The sequence below is a fragment of the Microcaecilia unicolor genome, chromosome 1 (genome assembly GCF_901765095.1).
Source record: "Microcaecilia unicolor chromosome 1, aMicUni1.1, whole genome shotgun sequence".
NCBI classification, from domain to species: Eukaryota; Metazoa; Chordata; class Amphibia; order Gymnophiona; family Siphonopidae; genus Microcaecilia; species Microcaecilia unicolor.
In genome coordinates, this window is record NC_044031.1 from 466,340,806 (window position 1) to 466,354,454 (window position 13,649).

Sequence of the window (13,649 nt, forward strand, 5' to 3'; positions counted from 1 at the left end):
CTGCTCACAGTAATGGGCTGAATAACCTAGAGTTAACCCTGGATATTCATTCCTGGGGTATGTCCAGCCTTCAGCATTGAATATCCGGGGTAGTGTGATAACCCAGTAATTAAATGAGCACCAGTCAATATTCAGACCAGTGTCCAGTTAACTAGGTGGATAAAGTTAGGACAGCTCTAGACTGCTCCATGTGTGGTGGAGGGAGGTTGGAAAGAGACCTGTTTAAAGGGTGATTCATTAGAAGGCAATCATTTGAGGTGGGGATTTTGACTGTGTGCACCAGTGTGTGTGTGTGTGAGGGGGTGGGGGTGCTATTGAGGGTGCTTCTTGTTGGAGGGCAGGACACTGGAGGTTGTTGGGTGGCTGTCGGGGTGTAAGCATGCAGATGGTGTTCTCATCAATCCTCCCTGTAGAGGGTAAAGGCCAGGACAGAGAAGCTTACTTCCTGGAGATAAATTCATGGCTGTGTGGATGGTGTCATCACAAGTGTGTTGACTTCCTAGACTATGGGATATTTTTCCAAGGGCTGCTGAGCGAAGATGGTGTCCATCCATCAAAGAAGGGAAGAAGTGTCTTCAGCAGCAGACTGGCTAACCTGTTGAAGAGGGCTTTAAGCTAGAATCATTGGGACTGGATGATCAAAGCCCCCAGTAAGTATAAGCCCTCAGGTAAGTAAAACATTAAATACTTCCACAAAAATGGGAAAAAAGGTTAACATCTGGAAAGCAACATATACTAATGCCCATAGTATGGGAAATAAGATTCTGGATCTAGAATAAGATGATACCTTTTTTATTGGACTAACTATTTAACTTATTTCTGATAACTAGAAACTATGATGAAAGAGGCTGATTTGGATTTAGTGGCAGCCACAGAGATCCATGGTTCACAGAGAACCAATACTGGGATATAATTATACTGGGCTATAATCTATTCAGAAAAGATAGGATAAGAAGAGAGGGAGGGGGAGTAGCATTATATGTTCAAGATAATATTAAAGTGACAGAATTACAGGAATTACTGGGTAAGGAAGCAGCACTGTGGGTCAATCTGGAAAGAGAGAATGGAAAATGCATTTACATTGGTACGATTATACAGGCATAGCCGTGCCAACACGGTAAGCGGGGTAAGCACCGCAGGGGGTGCCTGCCTTCAAGGGCGCCGCTGCGGTGCTGCCCCGCCTCCCACCTACCTTTAAAAAAAATTTTGTGAAGCCGAGTTGCAGGCAGCGCCTCGCGTCTGCCCGGCTGCTTGTAAAACAAGTAAATCTCTTCTTCTCGTCATCGTCGGGCCTCACTGTGTCCCGCCCTCCTCTGAGGTAACTTCCTATTTCCACAAGGGCAGGACACAGTGAGGCCTGATGGTTTGGTTTTAAGTCTGGTAAGGGAAGTCTGGTAAGATTTGTCTCTTTGCAGATGGCACTATGTTTTGGCACCTACGTGCCTGCTTCAGGAGTCTTGATATGTATACTGATGTTCACATGTGTCCTTGGTAACACGTCTTGTAAAATAGACTTAAGTTAGTGTTTAAAAAGACTGTTGTGAAATGAAACAGAAGTATGGTATCAAGACTCCTAAAGCAGGCACATAGGTGCTGAAACATGGTACCGTGTCGAGTCAGATTTAATAAACATCTACAACTTTGCTTCAGCGTCCAGAGTCTGTTTTTGAAGAGCCTGATCCAATTCCCACTCCTTGTGTTTTGTTAGAAAAGGATCTACATTTTCCCAAGTGTTTTCTAAAATACGAGATTTTTTTTTATTAATAGACCTAATCATCTATTTTTCAACCTAGAGTGATCTATATGAAGTCATCCTCCATATCTTCTGTTTTGTTCTCCTTTCCCCATGGTAAGGATTTTCTTTGCTTGGAGCTGGCTGTTGATATGCCTGAATGTTTTGCTAGTATACCACAAGTGGCCACATCTAGCCTACTGAGAGAAAGTCTATGCAGACTACTTTATAGAGTGTTCATTTCCTAGTTAAGGTCATTTCGGTCAAACCCAGTTAGAACTTTGTCAAAAATGTAAGCAAAGGGTGGACATAGGAGCCAGCTCTGTGGGTGTTGTGGGACTGCACCCCCAATATTGAACAAACTCCTTGACTACGTCCAGGGAGGGATAATTTCCATTGAGTTTAGCACCCCCAATCCTTTTTAAAATTTGGCTACTATGGGAGTGGATATGCTGAACAATCATATTTGGGGGTTTTCTGAGATCATGAAATATTGAGGACTGTATAACTAGATAATTGGGAGCTGTCCTGGGCCCATGGATAAGGCTGTCACTAGAGGGGATGATATCAAACTCACTGAAAGCTCTTACAGTCAAAGTGAAGTCTACCAAGCAGTTTCTCCAGAAAGTGAGCCTAGTGGTGAAAAAAAAAGATGTTGCAAAATTGGAAGGGGCATGAGCCCAGGGGCGTAGCTACGGGTGGGCCTGGGTGGGCCCAGGCCCACCCAATCTTGGCTCAGGCCCACCCAGACAGCCAGCAGCTGTCTGGTCGTCCTCTGCCTAATTTTGTTTTTAGTGCAGCCACTAATGTTAGACGCTGGCGCCGTTACTCCGTCGCTCACTTCCTGAGTCCCCATTCAGTTCTGAGGTTTCTGGACTCTGCTGCTTTGCTCCTCCCCCTCATGCGTGACGGCACCGCAGTGCTGCATGGGAGGGGAAACTGTGCCGGCTACCATCGCGGTTCCTCCACTCTGCCCTGCTTCTACAACCAAATCCCTTTTCCTCATTCACCTGTACCAGTCGAAGCCCTTCTCATAGTTCCGATCAAAGAAATGTGGCTCTGCGCCCACCGCTCTGATGTCCAGATGCATCCAGAGAAACTCCAGCAGTGCCGGGGTGCCCCTTTTCTTCACCCCGATGATGATGGCTTGAGGCAGCTTCTTACTGTCCTCTCCCAGCAGGGTCAGCATACTGACCTGCTCTCTGCCAGCCCCTGAGCCACCAGTTGCCATGCTGCGCCCGATCCCTGGCTGCCCCCGCTGCAGCAGCCGCTTCCTCTTCACTGACTGCCCCTGGCCGAGCTCTGACACCAGGGATCCCCCTTCCTCCTCCTCGGAGCCCCCGATAATAGGGCCGGGCATGGTGTGGCAGCGATCGGCCAGGCAGTAGAAGACATACAGTGACATCAGCACGAACTTCTTAAAAATGCTCCGGCCCCCGGGACAGAGGCTCCGAAATGGACGCACTCAATGCCATAGTAGCCCGAGGCATGGGAAGTTCGCCTAGCAGGCGATACAAAATGCCATAGCATAGAGGGGAACTTGCTCCTGATGTGCCCCTGCCTAAACTCCCATCCAGGTCACACCATGGCTTCCCTGGGACCTGGGAAAGTTCAGCTGGGAAAATACTTAGCATAGGAAAGGTCGGGGGGGGGGGGGGGGTTGCACGTAACAGTGTGTGTGTTTTGGGGGGAAGGGGGGGCACTAGGAAACAAGACTATATGTCACCGATTGCATTACAAGAAAGATGCTCCCAAATATCGTTTGTAAAAATCGTTTGCCACAATCTGAATGAAGATCAGCCTTTTTGTTGATTCCTCCCAGGCCTCAGCACTCCCCCGTGGCCACACAACACCACACATGGAGCAGAGCACAATGATTGCGCTCTGAGTCTGCCACCACCAACAAAGCCCAGCTGCCCAGGCCAGGTAAAATAATGATGGGTGGGGGTGTGCTCTTCACTGCCTAGGTAAAAAAAAAAAAAGGCATATTTAATAATTAAATATACTTTTTTTCACTAGGCAGTGAAGAGCCCACCCCCACCCAGAAGCCCACCAAAAATAAATTTGTTATAATGCTCAGGTTACAATCTAAAAAAGGTTGATGGGTTTTTGGGGGATGTTCTCTGTAGTGCCCGGGTTACAAAGTTTTTACAAAATGTTTTAAATTTAATATAGGCAGGTTTCTGGGTGGAGGTGGGCTCTGCAGTGCCCAGGTCATAAAAAAAAGGTCTTATATTTAATGCTGGTGTCCTTCATGGTTGGGAGAAGAGATCCCAGACCGTGGGAGGATGGGTAGGGGGTAGGACAAGGCTGATGCTAGGCTAAAGGGTGGGGGGGGGGGGGGGTTATGGTAGGGCTTATCTATGGGATGAATGATTGGAAAGGGAAGGGCTGATACAGTGCTACAGGGAAAAATGGGGAAGAGGGTAAGGTAGAGAAAGGAAGGGTTGATGCTGGGCTATGGAGATGGATGATGGGGTAGGGAAGGGAAAAGCCGATGCCAGGCTGAAGGGCAGGGATGGACTGATGCCAGTCTACAGGACAATTGCTAATGTATGGTCCTCTATTCTGTAATTGATGAGAGTTGGTATGTGCTCTGCATGTGACCAAGGTGAGAGATTCTGTGGGCATGTAGTTTGTGTTGGGTTGTATGAGTCTGACTTGTCTGACTTTTCCAATGGGAAGTGTATTGCTGTTATGTATATGCACTGCTGCATTTATAAAAGTACTGTTATTGGTATTCGTGTTCAGAATTGGTGTTGAGATTTGCAACATAGGCTCTAAGAAGTTTCTTTGCAGGATTTAGTGTTACTTCACAAAGTACCTGACAGTTAAGGGATTTTGTATTGCTATTATTGAGGTGCTACCAGAATTTGAATACATCTTTCCTGTGTATTTATATTGCAAGATCCTGTCGTGTGTTGAGAGGTTTGCCTCTGTAGTAGACTTATGTCTGGTCAATTTTAAGATATGGGAAAATGTAATTATATTTTAAAATATTGTTTTTTCTGTTATGTATGTGGTTTACGCTGATGCAGCTGTTAGGCAGACTACTTAGAAATCCATCATCAAGTGCATTCTAAGGCCTTATTTTGTAGTATCCCAAGAAACACTACTCATACATAGTGCCCACCCATATTAACTCTGGGCCCACCCAAAATGTCAAGTCTGGCTACGCCACTGCATGAGCCACTCTCCTTTTGCATTTTCATTGCTTGGATCTTACATTGTTTCTGTGATTAGATCAGCTATCCAGTGTCCTGCCCTCACTGCCTTCCTATTGACTGAAAGCATGCAATGCAGGCGCACTCACACATGGGAAAAGATTAGAGACTTGCAATGGACAGAGGGGTTTCCATTTTTGTACGGGAGAGTGGGAGATGAACTCCCAAATGGGGATACTCCTGCTCAATTTGGGGACTTGGTGGATCTGATACATTCCTGCTAACCAGAAGGGCTAAGGCTTTTTGATTTTGACAGCCTTTTGTATCTATCAGCAATATATTCCTACTGAGTAGATTTTGGATTTTAGATTTATTCACTCACCTTTCCAAATCTGAGTTCATGGTGAGTCACAATTCAGGTACTGAGATTTCTCTTTCCTTGATCTATACAAATAAAGCAGCCTTGGTGAGTAGAACCACTCAAGTGTCAAAGATCATATATTTCTAAAGCCATTATATGAAGTGGAGTGGAGGAGTGGCCTAGTGGTTAGAGTGGTAGACTTTGGTCCTGGGGAACTGGGTTCGATTCCCATTGCAGGCACAGGTAGCTCCTTGTGACTCTGGGCAAGTCGCTTAACCCTCCATTGCCCCAGGTACAAATAAGTACCTAAGCCACATTGAGCCTGCCATGAGTGGGAAAGTGTGGGGTACAAATTAAAAAAAAAAAACACCTAGTGTAACTGAAAGTAGCTCACCTTGGAGCAATTCCTGAAAAAGGTGTGAACTAATACCTAGTGTAACTGAAAGTAACTCACCTTGGAGCAACTCTTTGAAAAAGGTGTGAACTAAGAAATAAAATTACAAACTAGGAATGCATGAACAAACATTTTATGAGGCCTAATGTAATTTCCTTCTTTTGTACAGAAATCTTCATAGAGTGATCACTACTAGCAGCTGCCTTTCACAATGCTGGATGGCAACAAATGGCAAAGTTGATTTCAAAATCTTTGGTAACATCACAGTGTACTTTGACCTTTCCAGGATTTTAATTATTCTCATTCCTCCTTAGAGAGAGTTTACTTGGCATGTTGCCACATCAAATCTTGCTCTCTCTAAATATTGCATGGTGCTGTATTTCAAACAGTGTGTTCAGGAAATATAAGCACTAGCCAATGGCAGCAGGGCAGTCACACACAAAGTCCTCTGACCTCCCTGAGATTACAACTGACCAAACTTGGCCTGTTTCCTAACAGGATGCTAGGGTAAAAAAAAAAAAAAAAAAAAAGCAAACAATGATTCTAAGAGGGGAGGGGGACGAAAGTAAAGGTCAGGAACACATGGAAACTATGAGTTGGGTGTTCTACTCTCACGGCAGAAATTTGTATGAATGGTTAGAAAGTAATTGGGTGGACAGAAACAATTGAATATTTTATAGGGTCGGCTTCACTGCAGTAAAGTAGTCAGCAAATTTTGGGGATTTCACTCAAGCCTTTCCAATAGCAGCTCAATGTAGGTTACACAAAGCTAGGTATTTCCCTGCCCCTTGAGGGTTTACAATCTAAATTTGTACCTGAAGAAATGAAGAATTAAGTGACTTTCTCAAAGTTACAAGGGACATTAATGGAATCTGAACTCTAGCTTCCCTGGGGCTCACCCTACTGCTCTAACCATTAGGCTACATCTCCACTTTGTAAGTAGTTGATGACATTGTGGACATTTTAGAAAGGATGTTCAAAACCCAAAATAAGCATCCAACTAGAAACATGTAGCCCAGCAAACATATTACTAAAACTAAGATATGAACATCTAGGAGTGGTTCGAAATCACCCCATACACATCTCCAGAAATAAATGTCCAAACAAGGAAATGGATATGTGATAGGTAAACCATGTCCATACCACATAAAATAAACAGCCACAGTGACAGCATAAAGGCAAATGTCTATACAGACAACCATGTCTAAAGACTGAAAAATGTCATTTGTAACCACAGGTGGCATATACAGGTACATGTTACAGAATACACGTGGCCACAAGTATGTAAATGTTCCATGCCGTATAGACTGTGGCATGGCTGTGAAATGTAATAGATATCCAACGACGTCCACGATTGTACATCATGTGGATTAGCAGTGTGAGCTACACAAAATCTTGTAATTCAGTTTCTTATCTGCATGACACAGTTCCCTCTATATGAGGAAAATATTGGATGAGGAACATGACTGCCAGGATGGAGCAAACCTTCTCACAGAGGACAGCAAACTCCTGGTGATGCTATGCATTCTTTACCATAGGCAGCTGTTTCGGAGGTGCAGAAGGCTGCTACCACATGTTGCTGCCAGGCAGATATAGAGGCAAATAAGATAGGGGAGAGAAAGACAGTGCCAGACCTTGGAGGGGGGGTGGCTGGAGCTGATGGGAAAGACTCGCCAGAGGGGAGGGGGGCTGGGCCTGGAGGGAAGGGAGGAAGGTGCTGTTTACTTCTTTGACCGTCACCGTACACTGGGCAGAAGATTTCAGTGTATTGTCTACAATGAGGGGAATAATCGAACGGCACCGGTGAAATTGATGGCCGGCCATCTTCGAGGCCGGCGCCGTAAGAAGGCGGAGCCAAGCGTATTTTTGAAATACGCTTGGCACCGGCCAAATTGCTCACCAGGTTTAGAATATGATCGCCGGCGGATCACCGGGTTTAGATGAGATGGCCGGGTCTGATTTTCAGCCATAATGGAAACCGGACCCGGCCATCTCAAACCAGGCAAAATGCAAGGCATTTAGCCATGGGAGGAGCCAGCATTTGTAGTGCACTGGCCCCCCTGACATGCCAGGGCACCAACCGGGCACCCTAGGGGGCACTTTAAAAATCTTTTTAAAAAAAACCCAAATTAGCTTCCATATCCCCCCCAAAACCCACTGCCCACAAGTCTACACCATTACCATAGCCCTAAGGGCTGAGGGGGGGCACCTACATGTGGGTACAGTGGGTTTTGGTTTTTTTTGGAGGGCTCAACATTAACCACAACAAGTGTAACAGGTAGGGGGGGTGGGCCTGGGTCCACCTGCCTGAAGTGCAGTGCACCCATTAAAAACTGCTCCAGGGACCTGCGTACTGCTGTCAGGGAGCTGGGGATGATATTTGAGGCTGGCATACAGGCTGGCAAAAAATGTTTTAAATTTTTTTTGTGTGTGTGGGAGGGGGTTAGTGACCACTTGGGGGTAAGGGGAGGTGATCCCCGCTTCCCTCCGGTGGTCATCTGGTCAGTTGGGGCTCTTTTTTGGGACTTGGTCCTAAAAATACATGGACCAAGTCCGCCCGGCGAAATACTCGTTTGAGCCGGCGGGTTTTTTTTCATAATAAGGTGAAGCCGGCCATCTCGTAACCCCGCCCCCTTCCCGCCTTCGCTACCCTACCAACATGCCCCCTTGAAGGTTGGCCGGCATCGCAACAAAAAAGCTGGAAGTAGAAGTAGTTGTGAGTTAAAATGAATTTGATTAATTTTGTAATTCATTTTAACTCACAACTACTTCCGCTTTAGCAATGATATCTATCTACAAATAATGGGCACTGCGATGGGCACCAGGACAGCACCCCAATATGCCAACCTTTTTATGGCTGAGCTGGAAGAGACATTTCTGAATACACACCAGACCAAACCTCTAAAATACTACCGATACATCGATGACATTTTTATGATTTGGACGGAGGGTGAAGAAACTCTGAAACAATTTTATTCTGCCTTCAATACATACCATCCTACAATCAGATTCAAAATTGACTACTCCCCAGAAAAAGTCAATTTTTTGGACACCACGGTCTCAATCAGTGATGGCTGTATACAAACATCTATATACAAGAAACCCACAGACAGATGCAGCTACCTCCACAACTCCAGCTTCCATCCTTCACATACAAAAAGATCCATCATTTACAGCCAAGCCACAAGATACCACCGTATCTGCTCTGACCCAGGGGACAGAGACAGACACCTTAAAAGCCTGACTGCATCCTTCAAACAGAAAGGCTACAACCCCAAAATAATCTCCAAGAATATTGCCTCCTCCCTCAAAACACCCAGGGAGAATCTGCTACAGTACAAGGAGAAAAAATCCACAGACAGAATCCCCCTTGTAGTGATATACAATCCAGAGCTGGAAAAACTGAGGAAAATCATAAGAGATCTACAACCTATACTCCAGGAGGATGAATTACTGAAAGAGATATTCCCATCCCCACCAGTACTGGCCTTCCGACAGCCACCCAACTTAAAACACAAGCTAATCAGAAGTAAACTTCCATCACAGACTGAAAAGGAACAGAAGGGCACACTTCCCTGTAATTTATCCAGTTGCAAACTATGCCAAAATATTTCACAGGACCCCAAAGTCATCCACAAAGGAAAGATATTCAACATAAAGGGATCTTTCACTTGCTCATCTTCCAATGTGGTATATATCATTCAGTGTAAAAAATGTAACGAAGGATGCTATATTGGAGAAACAGGCCAGATGCTTAAGACAAGATTCAATTTACATAGACATCACATGAACAATGCTGGTGCCAGTAGGGTTCCCACACCTGTTGGTCAACATTTTACAGGACCAGGACACTGTACCAGTGACTTCACAGTGAGAATCCTGAAAGGTAACTTTAAAACCATACAAGAACGTAAGAACTTTGAAGTCAGAATGATTGAATATTTTAACACCCAACAGAAAGGACTTAACAAGGATCTGGGGTTCCTAGCCCATTATAAACCATAAAGCTGTATGTCTCTGTTGATCACCCCATCCCTCACCTATCCACACCCATCCTGTTAGAATATCAATGATATGCTTTGATGTCCCCATGCATATCTCCTACCCACCCCCATCCTCCCACCCTGTCAGACTGTCATAGTAATGCTTGAATGTTTTCACTTATATACACTGTCAGCTAGCACATTTGCTTATTTCCGATCTGACGAAGAAGGGCAACCTTCGAAAGCTAATCAAGAAATGTATTAAGTTATGTCCAATAAAAAAGGTATCATCTTATTTTCTTTTCCATGTTTTATTTTGTTTGATTTCTATTGATAACCTTAAGAGTGGACTAACACGGCTACCACACTCCTCTACTTAAGAAATAAGCCTGAATGACACCTAGATCTTTTTCTTGGGTGCAGACATCCAAGGTGGACCCTAGCATCAGGTAACTATGATATAGATTATTCTTCACAAAGTGCATCACTTTGCATGTATTCACATTAAATTTTATCTATAACTTGGATACCCAATCTTCCGGTTTCCTAAGGTATTCCTGTAATTTTCACAGTCTGCATGTGTTCTAACATCTTTGAGTAGTTTTATTTATTTATTTTTATTTATTTGAGACATTTATATTCCACGAGTATCCCAAACAAGTTTGGGTTCAATATGGGTAACAAGAAACATTAACAATAATATAATACAAGTGATTTGAGCATACAAAGAAAGTAAACATCGCCTCCTTACAGTAACCAAGACAAGGTACCTAACATACCCAAGAACTAACAAGCACCAATGCAAGTGAAGGATCATCAAATTTAATCACCTCATTTGTCTTTCTGATTTCCAGATCATTTATAAATATGTTAAGTAGCATTGGCCCCAGTACATATCCCTGCAACACTCCACTATTCACTCTTCTCCATTGAGAAAAATAGCCATCTAACCCTACCCTCAGTTTCCTGCCCAAAAACCATTTCCTAATCCACAAGAGAACATTGCCTCCTATCCCATGAATTTTTAATTTTCTCAGGAGTTTCTCATAAGGAGCTTTGTCAAAAGCTTTCTAAAAATCGAGATACACTACATCAACTGGTTCACCATTATCCACATGTTTATTCACGCCTTCAAAGAAATGAAGCAAGGTGAGACAAGACTTCCCTTGGCTGATACCAGGCTGACTCTGTCCCATTAAACCACGTTTGTTATATTTCCGTAATTTTATTCTTTATAATAGTTTCCACTATTTTACTCGGCACTGACATCAGACTTACCAGTCTGTAATTTCCTGGATCACCCCTGGCACCCTTTTATGTGTTAATCTTTTTATTGGTAGCATGTCAAATACATAGTTAAATTTTACATAATGAGTAGGTCAACCGTGAACTGTCATAACATCAGTCATAACAAATCTACTAACCAACACGTTAGTTTTACCGGTATATGTTGTCCACCCCCTCCCCCAAATTCCCATCCCCAGTATTCCTTTCCCGCACCAGGCAGCCATATCTGCAAATAATTCCTGTGATTATAAAATTAGCAAACAGCTTCTTGCTCTTGGAGTTAGTATGTTCCAAAAGTGCGACCAGGTGGCTTGAAACTGAAGTCCCAGACCTTTTGTAATGTCCTTAAACTGTAGTCGTACCATTCTCATGTCCTGAATCATTAATATTCTCCACCGCTGAAGAGTGGAACCCTCCTCCAAGCACCATGTCTGTAATATTGATGTAAGACCAAAAAACACTAGGTGATGTAGAAACCTGTTGCTCCCTTGGTTTGTTGGACATCCCAGAGTATGCCCCAAACAGCAGAAGAGGTGTGTGCGGCACTGACAGAGACCACAGTGAGACAAAATACTAGAGCAGACTCAACCAGAAATCTTTAATAGTTGGGCATGTCCAAAACATGTGGCCCAGATGAGCAGCTGGAGCCAATCCAATGAATGTACATAATGGCAGGCCTAAAGATAGGCATAAAGGTCTGTAGAAGGCATTTGATATTCCTGCTGAATCGTATGAAAGGATTTTGGTCTGCCTTCTAGATCTATAAAAGTGTAGTAAATAATATATACCATAATATTGCCAGCATACAAATGGGCATTCACCCAGACCTGCAGGAAATCCAGATTTCCGCACAAAGTTAAATATGGGGTCACATTGGCGGAGAACTGATAGCGATGGCAAATCCATTTCCAGGCCTCCCTGGCTGTTTTGTAGACCTGATGATGCTTATATATGCCCTTGGGCAAGCTAGGCAGAACATGGAGTATATTGCTCATATGAATTCCAAGTACCAGCTGTGTCTCCATGTTGGTGCAAGAGAAGGCCTCAGTATTTCTGTGTCAATCATTGATATGATGTGTCTGGCTGGCCACTGAAAAGAATTTAATGTTAAGAAGACCCATCCTCCCATGTTGTATTGGAGTCTGCAATACCTTGAGTGGCAATCTTGGCTTCTTGCCTTGCCACAAGTAATGTTCTACCCCAAAGTGACAATGAGTAATGATCCCTAAAATCGAAGCTTAATTTTCGTGTCTTCTATTAGAAGGTAAATGTTAGCATCATATAAAGCAGTACGATCTGCTGGAAGATTTATCCCTAGGTATTTCAATTGCTTTTCCTCCCAGGCTAATGAGAAGGCTCCTACCCATTCCTTTTGCACTGCCCTGCTGACCAGGAGTACCCTGGATTTAGATGGATTCAGAGCGTGAACCCAAAGAGCCGGCCACATTTAGTCAGCAATTGTAAGAGGGAGCCCAAAGAGTGTTATGGATTTGACATTACCACTACCAAATCATCCGTGAAGGCTAATCCTTTGACCTGTGTGTCCTGTAATCAAACTCAGGCTATAGTCAGGGTATTATTTAAGGTACAAAGTAAAGGTTCCAATTTATTTATTTATTACATTTGTATCCTACATTTCCTCACCTATTTGCAGGCTCAATGTGGCTTACATAGTACCGTAGAGGTGATCGACAATTCCGGTTATAACAAATAGAAAGTGAGGTTGTGGTAAAGTCCATGTGTGACAGACACATTGGGGAATCGTAAGAAGAGTTAAGTTATGTCTAGTATGAGCTTTGGTTTTGTTGTGTTGCTGGGTTAAGGCATTTAAGTTGGATTGTTAGGGTATGCCTTTTTGAACAAGTTAGTTTTTAGTAATTTCTGGAATTTCAGGTGGTTATATGTTGTTTTCACGGCTTTTGGTATTATGTTCCATAGTTGTGTGCTTATATAGGAGAAGCTGGATGCATAGGTTGATTTGTATTTGAGTCCTTTGCAGCTTGGGTGATGGAGATTTAGGTATGTTCGTGTTGATCTTGATGTGTTTCTGGTTGGTAGGTCTATGAGGTCTGTCATGTATCCCGGGGCTTCTCCGTAAATGATTTTGTGAAACAGGGTGCAGATTTTGAACGCGATGCGTTCTTTGATTGGGAGCCAGTGCAGTTTTTCTCATAGGGGTTTGGTGCTTTAGAATTTCGTTTTTCCAAATATAAGTCTGGCTGCTGTGTTTTGAGCAGTTTGGAGTTTCTTTATGATTTGCTCTTTACATCCCGCATAGATACTGTTGCAGTAGTCTAGATGGCTTAGTACCATAGATTGTACCAAGTTGTGAAATATTTCTCTCGGGAAAAAAGGTTTCACTCGTTTGAGCTTCTACATTGAGTGGAACATTTTCTTCGTTGTAGTTTTCACTTGGCTCTCTAGTGTGAGGTTTCGGTCGATTATGACTCCGAGAATTTTCAGGCTGTCTGAGATAGGGAGGGTGTAGTCTGAGGTGGTTATGTTGGTGGGTTTGTTCATGTTATATTAGGATGCGAGGATGAGACTGTGTGTTTTTCCTGCGTTAAATTTTAGTTGAAATGCATTTGCCCATGAGTTCGTGATGTTTAGGCTCAGATTGATTTTGTTGGTGATTTCTGTAAGGTCATGTTTGTATGGGATGTAAATTGTGACATCATCTGCGTATATGAAAGGGTTGAGGCCTTGATTGGATAAGGACTTGGCTAGT

The 13,649-nt window shown here is 43.6% G+C and overlaps 1 pseudogene; it reads right to left on the reverse strand.

The window, feature by feature from the left end:
• Window positions 1-2,738: 2,738 nt before the first annotated feature.
• Window positions 2,739-3,222, reverse strand: LOC115460344 (annotated as a pseudogene).
• Window positions 3,223-13,649: the final 10,427 nt, after the last annotated feature.